Here is a 12,692-nt window from a genome sequence, read left to right as displayed (position 1 = left end):
GTTCCGATCCTGGGCATGGACCTAGCACTGCTCATCAAAACATGCTGAGGTGGTGTCCCACATGCCACAACTAAAAGGACCCACAACTAAAAAAGAATATACAACTATGTACTGGGGACTTTGGAGAGAAGAAGGAAAAAATAAAATCTTTTAAAAAAAAGAGAAACGACAAACTGGGAAAAATATTTGCAACTCATATCACAGCCAAAGGCTTAATTTCCCTGATATATAAAGTGGTCCCACAAACCAGTAAAATAAAGATCAAAAGATCCAGTAGGAAATGGTCAAAGGAAATGAACAGAGTTCACAAAAACAAAATACAAATGACTCTTAAAACATTAAAATATACTCACCCTCCTCTCTCATGGTAAAATAATTGTAAATTTAAACATCAATGAGATAATATTTTCATCTGTCATATTGGCCAGTTTAAAAAGTTTAATAATACACTTTGTTGGCTAGAGTTTGTGAAAAAATGGTACTCATGCTGATGAGTATAAATTGATATAACTTCTGTGAAGGGCAACTTGGCAATATCTACCAAAATCACAAAATCATTTGCCACTTGGCCCACTAATTCCACTTCTAAGAATTTATCCAGATATAATTGCCTGTGTGTGAAATGACATATGTACATGGTACTTCTTGCTGCATTTTTTACAGTTGGGAGAGATGAGAAACAACCTGCATGTCCATCAGCAGTGGACTGTTAAATGAATTATGGTGTATTCCCACAGTGGAATACTATGTAGTCATCAAAAAGAATGAGGAAACTTTATATACTGGTATGGCAAAGAACCATCATTAAGTGAAAAAATAAAACAAAACAAGGTTCAGAACAGTGTGTAGGGTATGCTACCATGCGAATGAAAAGGGAAAAATACATATGTAGTTTTTGCTTAATATGCATAAAATATTTCTGGAAAGATATGCAAGAAAAATTGCAAGTTGCTAGACTATTATCCCTACCCCAGACCTACTGAGGCAGAATCTGTACAGGCAGGGCTTCTAAAGCTCACTAAAGTTTGATAAGCACTGACTTTAGGGAGGAAAAATTTGCAGAGCACTTTGAGATTTGCTGTCCCCGTTCCAAAAGGTAGAATTTTGCCCTGTTTCTCAAATCCAGTCTAACCTCTCCCAGTACCTTAGCTCTATTAACTAGTTCCCTATCCCCATGACCTCATCTCTGTCTCAATAAACTACTTAGTTCCACCATGTCCAACCTCTTTTGCCAGGTCTGTAGGGGTCTGGACCACTGACTGTGGTCAGTGTATCCGGAACCAGGATCCATCTAAACATGCACAAAGCTGGCAACAGCTCCTTCCTTACTCTTGCTATGCACACGCTGGGAGGAGAGAAAAACGCAATGGTCATTTTAAAGGAGTAAGCAGAGAACAAAACAATAGCCCTAGGTTTGGGCTGATAGGAGAGCGCAGAAATGATAGGGGAACAGGCTGAGAGGAGGAAGGACGACAGACGTCCCCTGAGGTGACAGAACTGAAGAAGCCTTTTATGAAGAAGCAATAACCAAGCCTCTGGTTGGAAAAAGGTAGGGAACAAGTTCAGACCCTTGTTCTTCCAGAACCAAAGCTCTGGCTTCTCTTTCCAAGCACCCCTGCCATCACCAACACCCATCCCTGAACTGAATCATGTGGCTAGGCCTCTGCTACCCTGTTCCAGACTTCTCTGAGCTGCCTGCCCACCTGCCTAAATTTCTGAATGGCTCCTGTTCCCACCAATCACGAAGTACGTGCCTGTACCTCTGGTCTCTCAGATCAGGACTGAACTTGCTCCTAGAACCTGCAGCTGCATCTGTTCTCCAATGACCCTTCCCCACATTGGTCTGATCTTGTTCCTAGATCCCAGCTCTCCGGGTCAGCACTATCATCCCAAAGGGAATGCAGCACCATGGGGCCTCATAACCTGGTTGTTGGTTGAAATTCACATCACAGGTTAGATGGGAGCTCTGCTTGGAATGACTTGGTCTGTGAACACAGCTACCTGCAACCACATGAAAAAGGAATAATCATATCGATACAGATTTAATTCAGGATGATGGACTCCAATGGAGCAAAGATTTGGCTAGTACAAGTACAGGCCCTTAGTTATCAGATGTCAGAAAAATAGGAGGGCAAGTAGGTTAATGGATAATGGCTAGCAGAAGTTAGGACCAATCAAGGATATGTCAGGTCAAGCAATCAGAGGCCTGTGATATATAAACTCTGATTCTGAGGGGAGGTTTGCCCCAGACTACTCTTTGCCAAGGCAGGTTTGATATGGGAGTGTGCTCAAAGCATCTCACTCAGGTAAGCAATCATAGGTGGCCAAGGAGGGGGCAAGAGAGTGGCAAAAGGTTCTAGACATTTTAATAAGTATATATGCAGCTTAGTGCGGTGGAGAGAGCACTAGACTCGGTGCTGGAAAACCTGAGTATTGCTCCTAAGTACTCTCTACGTCATTTGTTCCAGTGACTTCCACCCTGACCCCAAATCTTGCCGAATGAGGCCTCCTTGCTTTCAATTCAGCATCCCTGGTTCCAGGAACATGTTCTACATCCATCTTCCACCTGACTCTGATGGCTCCTTGGTGCTTGGTCCCTTCAGGTCTGTTTGGTAATGGAGCATTCCTAGCATTATTGACAAACCATCACTATTACCATCTTGGCAACACTTTGATCCCTGAGAGTGAGAGTCTTGTGTCCTTATCAGCTGAGAACCCTGTCTATGAAGCATTTAATTTCCAAAGGAAATCTTGACACATGTTGGGCCTACAGAAACTTCTAGCTAGGGAGAGGGAACCAGTTCTCTCTCTGTATGAAATGTCCTAGTCATATTAGTATAAGGAGATATCTTTACCCAAAGTTTTTTGCTTTTTTTTGTTTTTGTTTTTTAATGAAGTAGAAACATATTTTAAAAGAGGACGAAACATCACATTGGCCATTGAGGGCTTTATCTGTCTCCAGTTTTGAAGGTCGTCTGTCTTCCCACATTCAATCTGTGGACTGAGAACTGTGTTCCACTTTTTCCAGGGAAGTGGCCCCTGTCACAGCTGTCCCCAAAATGTCAACAATGCAAGTAAATGCTAGCAAAGTAACTGTGTTCTGCTTTAGGTAAAATTCTGCCTGCTCTTTTCTGTCCTTTCTCCCCAACATAAGTCAGCAGTTAGCATAAGAAAAAAAGAATTCACAATTTCCTAAACATTTGATACATTTAAAAGTCTCCTTAAGGGGCCGGCCCCGTGGCCGAGGGGTTAAGTTCGCGCGCTCTGCTGCAGGCGGCCCAGTGTTTCGTCGGTTTGAATCCTGGGCGCGGACATGGCACTGCTCATCAGACCACGCTGAGGCAGCATCCCACATGCCACAACTAGAAGGACCCACAACGAAGAATATGCAACTATGTACCAGGGGGCTTTGGGGAGAAAAAGGAAAAAATAAAATCTTTAAAAAAAAAGTCTCCTTACGACTCATTTCCTGTTGCAATGTTGAGGTTTCTCTGCCACAACGTCTTAACTCATCCTCTATCGACCAGTCATCCTAAAAAATAGCTGTCCTTATTTCACTCCCTGTCTCAAACATCTTTAAGAGTATCTCATGTTCTTCAGGGGGAGGTCAAGCTCCTCACCTTGGCATTCAAAGCCTTCCATTAGGCCTTACCAGTCCCCTCAAGGAATTCTTCACTCAAGCCAGAAAGATCTGCTCACTGCCCCTGTTAACTATCTTACCTATTCCTGATACCTCATCTCCACTCCTGCCATTTCTCCTTCCTTTCCACTTATCCAACATTTACAGCATTTTAAATATCTAGCTCAAGTCCTTCCTCCTGCGTAATGGAAGATCACCTAGCCCAGTGAGTTCTCTCTCCTTGTTACACCTACAGAACCTATTTACTGTCTGTTCCCCTCATTTGGCATGTTGTCTTACAACAGGCCTTGTATTTTTGACTTGTTTTTCTATTCTACTTATGTACATATTTACTTTGTCCTGTTTGATGTTTGAGGGCAAGGATCATATCTACACAGTGGACTCACAATAAATATTTACTAATTTAAACTGATTGACAGTTAAAAGATGAAACACTTTGCTTTCATCTTTCCCCATAACCTTTCCTACTTACTTTTTTTTTTTTTTTTTAAAGATTTTATTTTTTCCTTTTTCTCCCCAAAGCCCCCCGGTACATAGTTGTGTATTCTTCGTTGTGGGTTCCTCTAGTTGTGGCATGTGGGACGCTGCCTCAGCGTGGTCTGACGAGCAGTGCCATGTCCGCGCCCAGGATTCGAACCGACGAAACACTGGGCCGCCTGCAGCAGAGCGCGCGAACTTAACCACTCGGCCACGGGGCCAGCCCCTTTCCTACTTACTTTTTATCATGAACCACTCCAGTTCCAAAAGGCCAACATTTTCCCTTCTGGTTGGAACTTGCCTGGAATTCCAGGTTTTAGCCCTAGAAGGGAACTCTCTAGGAGAGATGGAAGCTCTTCAAGGTACAGGATGGTTATCTCCATGACTTTCACCTTTCTTTTGTCAAGGATCCTCCTCCTCAGGAGCATGCTGCTGCCTCTTAAGCACTCGGACTCAAGGTGGGTCACCTTAGCACAAGATGGAAAGCTTTATTAATTACTATGAGAGGCCAAAAGGAAAACAAACACAAATAAAAAATATTAAAAAAACTTACTCATTATGAATTTTGAATCATTGCAACATGAGCTCAATCCCAAGTTGTTCAAGACCTGTCCTATTCCACAGCCACCTGCAATGTCCACACTCTACACCTAAATAAAGACAGCAAAATTTTTAGGTGTAAATACGTGGGTTCTCGTTTCCTATTCCTCAAATGGTCTCAAGTTGAAGAATGACATTGTATAACCCACTACTCACTTTTTGGCTGTGTGTCCCATATTCTCTCTTTGCCCAGTTGACTCATCTGTAAAAAGAGTATGATAATAGTACCTATCTCATAAAGGTGATGTAAAGATTGAGTGAGGTAATCTAGGTAAAGGAGTTGGCAAATGGAAAGCACTCAGTAAATACTATTGATTATTATTTCACAACTAGACAGCAGATGCGGAGAGAGAAAGAGAGAGGGAGTGGGAGTTGGGGAGAGAGAGACAGAGTGCGAGAGAGAATGTCAATTTCAACCCTACTACCCAAACCACCCATCTAGGGCCCCTCCACCTCCTCTTTCTGGTTTTCTCTTTGAAAAACATGCCTCTCATACACAATGACTATTTTGAAGAGCACAGCTTCACTCTTTCAGTCCCAGAGAACAATTGTATCTTCATATAGTGCAATAATTGTTAAATTCAACGTAGTAACAGAAGAGTCCATTCTTTATGGTTCTTTTCTACCAGCCCAATAGTCTCAATATTTCTCTTGATAAGATATAATCATGCTCATTCTCCCTGCCTACACTATTCCACTCCACCATCCTTAAGATGCAAGAGCACAAGCTTTTCTTTGCCTTTTTCCTGAAGTGCCTGCAATAGTCATAAAATTGTTCAAATAGATCACATATCTAACCTTGATAAAATCCTTGTTCCTCTCTAGGCCTCCATTTCCTCATTTGTAGGTAAGTGGGTCTGATCAGATAATCTCTAAGGTCCCTTCCAATTCTAACATTCTTTGCTACCAAAATAGAGAGACATCAGACTTGAAAGGTAGACTGGAGCCTTACTGTGCAGAGCTTTAAATGCTGGATTATGGATCCATTTAATCTCATAGACAATATGGAGCCACCAAAGGAAGCTGAAGAGGGAAATTATGTGATTGGAATTTATTAACAATGGTGTTCAGGAAGGATAGGAATTACTGGGGAGAATTAATAAAGCTTGAACAAGAGAGATGGGTAATGCCACGGGAAGGCAAGAATTTTCCAGGCTTGGCAAACAATTGGATATAGGGAACAAGGAAGGATTGGGAAGTCAAAGAAGCTGATGATTGGGATGTTACTAACAGAAATAGGGAGGTAGAGAGGAGGCTGGTTTTGAGGGTAACATAATGAATTCTGTTTTGGATATATTCTACAACTCAACAATTCCACACATAGGCATAGACCCCAAAGAAACTTTTGGACTTGTCTAACAAGATACATGTGGAAGAATTTTCATTGAAACATTGTTCGGGGGCTGGCCCCGTGGCCGAGTGGTTAAGTTCGCACGCTCTCGCACGCTCTGCTACAGGCGGCCCAGTGTTTCGTTGGTTCAATCCTGGGAGCGGACGTGACACCGCTCATCAAACCACGCTGAGGCAGCGTCCCACATGCCAGAACTAGAAGGACCCACAACAAAGAATATACAACTATGTACAGGGGGTCTTTGGGGAGAGAAAGGAAAAAGATAAAATCTTTAATAAAAAAAAAAAAGAAACATTGTTCACATAAAAATAACCTGGGAAATAATTCAAATGCCCATGAACAGGAAAGTAGATAAATTGTGGTATATTTGTGCCATAGAATATTATATAGTAGCCAAAACAGATGAACTATAATGACACATTAAAATATGGATGAATAATAGCAATATAATATAATTAAAAAGTAAGTCCCTTACATACAACATGGTATCCTATTCATAAGTTAAAAACAACCAACATAAAGAATATATGTATTCTACATATATGTTATATATATATATAACATATATATATATATATAACATATATAATCCTTTTCAGGAACACATAGTGATGCAGTAACACAATATAAAAAGAAATCAAAGGAATGATGAACATAGAATTCAGGGTGTTGCTTACTTTGGATGTGGGGAGGCATTGGGATGCAATGAAGGAGTCATATATTAGATACAGATTATTGTCAAGGAATTTCGTGTTAGATTTTTCAGGTGTTTATTACATTATTTAAAAATAACTAATCAAATAAATACATAAATAGAAGAACAAAATGTGTTAAACATAAATGATTGCTCTAAAAATAGACCTCAAAGACCTCAAAGGCTTAAAAAAACATACAGCAAAAGAAGATAAAAGCAGACTGGTAAAAAAAAGAAATAAAAACATCTCAGAGGTCCTGCCCAGTGGCGCAGTGTTCAAGTTCACACATTCCACTTTGGCGGCTCGGAGTTCACCAGTTTGGATCCTGGGTGTGGACATGGCACTGCTTGGCAAGCCATGCTGTGGTAGGGGTCCCACATATAAAGTAGAGGATGATGGGCACGGATGTTAGCTCAGGGCCAGTCTTCCTCACCAAAAAAGAGGAAGATTGGCAGCAGATGTTAGCTCAGGGATAATCTTCCTCCAAAAAAAAAAATCTCAGAAATAAATGCTACATTAGAAACAGCCAAAAAAAGGGGGAAAGTATGACAAAAGCATGTTAAGACATGAGAGATATTCTAGAGAGAAAGATAGAAGAACAAAAATATAAAAATGATATAGAGAAGGTGTACAAAGGATGTGTACAAAGAAGGTGTACAAAGAAAAGAATATTCAACTTCTTGAAAAATAGAGATGTGATGGAAATAATATTTAAAGATATAATTGAAGAAATGTTTCTTGAAATAAAGACTTTAATAAGCACATCAAAAAGGTGTACCACGTAGTTGGAAAAAAAGATACAGAAAGATGAACCCAAGATATATCCTGCAGAAACTACTGTGCTTCAAGGATAAGGAACTAATCCTGTGAGAATCTAAGCAGAAAAAGCAGGTTACTTACAAGGAGGAAAGAATTAGGTTGACTTCAGATATCTCCACTGTGATATTCAAATGTTTGAAGATAAGTGGTGCATGACTACATAGTTTTGAGAGCAAGGAAACATGACCCCAAACTCCGTTTCCAGGAGTGGCAGGCAAAGACTGCTGGTTATTTCCCCATATCCATTTTCCTCTTTCTTCTTAACACAAAGAACCCAGATTTTGAGCTGGAAAATTGCCGTCAGCTAAAAGACTATATATCCCATAGCCATGTAATTAAATTTTGTCTAGTGAAATATAAGTAGAAATGTTGTGTGCCACTTCAGAGAAGTCTCCTGAAAGGTGGGGGCCTATCCTTCCTGACTCCTTCCTTCATCCTGCTGCCGGAAAAATGGATATGATGGCTGTACACAAGCAAACTTCATGGACCATAAGGACAAGGACCAATTCGCTAAGAAATGGAAGAGCAGTGAGCTGGAAAGACTGCAGGTCCCTGATGAGTTCTTGGAGCCATCATGCCAGCTCTGGACTTCTATTATGTGAGACAGCAATAAACTTCCAACTTGTTAAAATCTCTCATGTGTATGTGTATTGGGGGAAAAAGATTCTATATATTCAGCCCAACTTAACTCTAAATGATTATACCAGGCAGCTGTCTCTCAGATCTAAAGAAAAGGAACAGACCTTCTCAAGCTTGGGAAGAAAATTAGACGAAACTCAGCCAACAAAAATCAAATCAAAATAATATAGGAATAGGGACTATGGAAGCCACTGTATGAGGATTAATGAAGAAATTTTAATCCACTAGAATACAAAACTAAGACTAAATAACTGTGAGAATTACGCTTACAGAACATAATGTAAGTCATAATACAAAAATCAAGAGTATGGTGGAAGAGTAAATGTGCTAATTTTCTCATCTTGCATCACACGGGATCCATAGATATAGTCTAAAATGGAATTTTAAAAAACCTTTTACATAATGATTTGAACCTCTTAGTATTTTTCATAACTTTTAAAAAAAATTTAGGAACTAATAACTTTCATAGTGAAGAAACATTTATCTAAATTTCAGCAATTCTGACAGTTTCACTTCAATTTCCTTTACCTCTGTTAAATGCAAGTATAAAGTTATTATTTTTTCTTTTAAAATAGCATGTAGAGTATGATTCCCATTTTTGTCCACCAGTCTGTCTTTCCCTCACTCTGCCTATACTTATCTATCTACCCACCTACTATCTTTCTGTCTAGATCTTAGATGCATACAGGATGTCTTCAAAGATCTTCAACAAATGTCATTTGTTCTAAGTCTAAATGGTGGACTTTCTTTTCTTGTTTCTGTATTTTAATAAAGATCATGTATTAATTTGATAAAATATATCAACTCTCTAAAAACCAAGTTTTCTTTTTTTAAACAAAGGCATTCTCCCACTTTCTTCTGGAAAAATTTTGTGACTATGCAAAAATGAAAATGAATACCTGCCTCTATGCCCAGGCACTAATAGAACTTCTACTTCAAGTTTTTAATTTTATTATAATTATAAACAGAGGTAATAACTGTATAGTAGCAACTTTGGAATGAAAAGTCAATATTCACACCTTCTGTCATGCATCTTCCTGAAAGCAATACTTTATAATTGTACTCATTTTATTTTTGTCAAAGGGAATTTTTAACCTCAGAAGAAAATGTAGTTAAAAATAAAGTAAGTAGGGAATGTTGTATCCTCATTTCATAGATGGGCAAGCAGCATCCAAGGTAACAGACCTAAATAGTGGCAGAGCTGGGATTAGAGCGAAAATGTTCTAATTTCCAGACCAGATGTTCTCGGAGAGAGATAGTTATTGTTATTTTCCCCTTGATGGGTACAACTGGTTTTCACGGCAATAAGATAACCAACACATACCCAACAGAGCCATTGGTTCACAGAATTTTCAACTTGCAAGGGACCTTAGAGATGGTCTAACGTGGGGATTCTGCAGCCAGCCTCAGCAGCCCCGGCTCTGGGCCCAAACCGGAGCCCATCTAATGCGCCTCTAGGCTCCCGTTTCAGTCTTCACTGGTTTTCTTCCCTTATCTGATTTACATATTAATGTTCCACATAAGATTCCATTTGAAAAAGAGGCATGATTTCTACAAATAGGTTTAAAATCACTGATTGCCTAGTCTTACAGAAATAGAGAGGTGATTTAATATAATCATTGCAAAGTGAGGAAGTTTCAAGAAGTACCAACCAATTCATAGAAAAATAAGCAATCTTGGGCCAAGCTTATTTTGAGACTGTCTGATATCATTCCATTTAAGAGCAGCTGCTTTTCTGAATTCACACTTCTCCTTTTTTCGAAACCACCAGCTAACTAACTCAAGTATTCAGACTGTACAAATCTTATGTGGTCAAGAGACTGTAGATCTGAGGCACGAACAAGAACTGGAGAAAATTTTCAAATGTCTTGCCTTAGAATGTTTCATGTTCTAACTTTGAAAATTATCTAACCAGAAGCAGCTGTCTACAGTTAAAAATGTAGATCCATTTTAAAAGTAACAGGAATGTTCTTTATTAAATATAAATATCACTACACTTCTGAGGTTGATGAAGTCACTTAAACGGAAGATGTAGGTATTTTAATAATTCACATTTATCAAGTGCTTTATAGATCACAATCAGTAAAATAACCTTTGGTCTACTAGGAAGGCACAGGTTTTAGAATGAGATATGCCCAGCCTCAGACCCATTTCACCACTTAGCAGTTGGGAAACCTCAAGCAAGCCTGCTTGGCCCAACTGATGTTCAGTTTCATAATCTGAGAAATGGAACTATTATGAGGATTAAGTGTAATGACACATACTAAATGCCTTATTCTTCCTCAAAAAAATTTTAATTTTTTTTTCTTCTTTTTCCTAGGAAGTTGAGTATAATTGACACTTTTATTAATTAGACCCTATTTTAAACATGAGTATAAATTGTAATATATACTAAACTATTTTTTTGATGAAGAATCATTTTGCAATCTGAATCATAACCAGTAGCCAGCATATTGTAATGAAAAGAACATTGGGTCAATAACGAGAAAATTTTGATTCTCATCTCCATTCTGCCACTCTTAGGTTGAACCATATAATAAACAAGCAAATAAGCTATAAATAATGTAATTTTTCAGGTAGTGATAAAATATTCAGTAACTGGGTAATCTCTAAGGTTTGCTTCAGCTTGAAAATTATAAAATACCAGGTCACCTTTGTAACAAATTACGTTCTTTTCTTGCTGAATTAGTTTAATAGAAGATATATCTGCAGATAAATTTGTACTTTTTAAAAATAGAAGTACTAAAACCAAAGGAAATCTGAACAGGAATCTTTAGAAAATCTCAAATAAAAGAGGTATAGGGGATTATATTAGGAAATAGGTTTGGCTGTATGTAACAGTCAGAAATACCAAATAATAGTGGCTTAAAGGATAAGGGGTTTGTTTTTCTCATGAATCAAGAAGTCCAAATCCAGTTACTCCAAAGCTAGTATGGCAACCCAATGCTTGCAGGGCAGGCTGCTCTTAGCCATCTTTACCACAGGCTTTCTTCCTCAAGATTGTTGTTTCATGGTTGCAAGATAGCAGATGGAAACTCCTGCAACACTGTACCAGTGTTTCAGGCAGAAAGAAGATAAGGGTCAAGGGTAAAACTTAACTGTCAGCTTACTTTGCCTCCTTTTAAAGAGTCTTCCCAGAAGCCTCATCTAGCAATTCCCACTTACAACTCATTAGCAGAATAGGACCAGCTCTGAATTTTTCAGCTGGGCACATGGCTGCCCTAAACAAAATCAGGATTCTACTAATAAGGAGGAGAGTGAGGATGAACCCTAGCTAGAGAACTAACACGATCTACCAGAGGGATTTACCAAACTTCTCTGAGAAATATTTTCAGTGCCTACAAACATAGGTTCTTTACCTGCCACACAAGTGGGGCCAAATAAAAACTGGAACACCAAACATATGGCAAGGAAAGGGTTTTTATTTTGGATGATATCAGCCGGGAAACAAGAGTGAGCCATCGAATCTGTCTTGTTTCATCTCGTCTCCCCGAAAGAAGGGAGGCAAGAGGTTTTAAAGGTTTGTGAGGAATGTGGCTGCTTGTAGAGAGGCAGGGGGAGTCAGTGGCCTAGCTAGGGGGAGCTTTCCCACCAGCCTGTGTTTGGCCTTGGGAGGCTGTTTGTAGGGAGGAGAAGGAGATGATAAGGAATCCAGGTGGCTGTCCTTGGCCATTTGTTTCCATGGTGGATAGTGGATTCTGGAGCCAGGGAGCCAGGGAGTAAGCAGGAAAAGAGTGCTTTGGTTTTAACCCTACATATGCTGGGTTTAATGTAGGTGAACTGATACAGGGCCGGCATGAATATGATTCTGAACATCTGAAACAAACATTTACCAAGGAAAATCCTTACTAAGAGAAAACTTTGACATGAATCTTCTTATATAGTAAATTCTGTCTGGCAAACAAATGATCTCCAATTCTTTCCTCCAAGCTCTACCTCCCATGGATCTGTTTGGTTAAGTTCTACTTTTTAGTATTTACTGAAGTAAAGCCCACCTGTAATATCAACCCCAGGGCTTGGTTTGAATAAATATGCAAGCACTCTATTTATCTTAAATGATTTTCTATTTTCTTCCTTCCACATAAGACTGAAGAAGACTTATAAACAAACAAAACCAAATGATGAAATAAATAGCTAAGGGGGTCACATTGGAAGAGAAGAGCAAGAAAACAAAATCCAAGGGGCTGGTAGGCGTACAGGATACAGAGGTCCCTAGGATTATGGGAGAGTTCCACAAGTGTAGGTGTCCCTTACCATCTGCATTCTAGCAATCAAAATATGTGTATAAAATCTGCTAAAAATACTTACGAAAATTCACTATCCAAATGAAAAATCGACTATAACAAATACACGGGTATACATCAAGTAAAGTATTGTACATGAATGGCAAGTGGTTTCTTCAGGCGTTCTCCACCCTGGTGTTCAGAGAGGTTCTGGGACAGAAAGCGAGAGGTACTAGTACGCAGGCCCA

General features: G+C 39.2%; 1 long non-coding RNA gene across 3 annotated transcripts in view; it reads right to left on the bottom strand.

Moving 5' to 3' along the window:
* LOC139045530 (uncharacterized) overlaps nt 1-12,692 on the bottom strand; it is a 90,406-nt gene that overhangs the window by 36,523 nt on the left and 41,191 nt on the right. For 2 of the 3 annotated variants that reach the window (XR_011504039.1, XR_011504040.1), the window contains 3 exons: nt 4,874-4,919; nt 4,671-4,767; nt 4,510-4,584 (listed from right to left, as the gene is read on the bottom strand). This is a non-coding gene — a long non-coding RNA (uncharacterized lncRNA). The remainder of the gene's footprint in view (nt 1-4,509; nt 4,585-4,670; nt 4,768-4,873; nt 4,920-12,692) is intronic. The other variant, XR_011504041.1, reaches the window with a different exon arrangement.

Source organism: Equus asinus, chromosome 6, assembly GCF_041296235.1.
Source record: "Equus asinus isolate D_3611 breed Donkey chromosome 6, EquAss-T2T_v2, whole genome shotgun sequence".
Lineage (NCBI taxonomy): Eukaryota > Metazoa > Chordata > Mammalia > Perissodactyla > Equidae > Equus > Equus asinus.
This window is presented reverse-complemented; position numbering and strand designations above follow the sequence as displayed.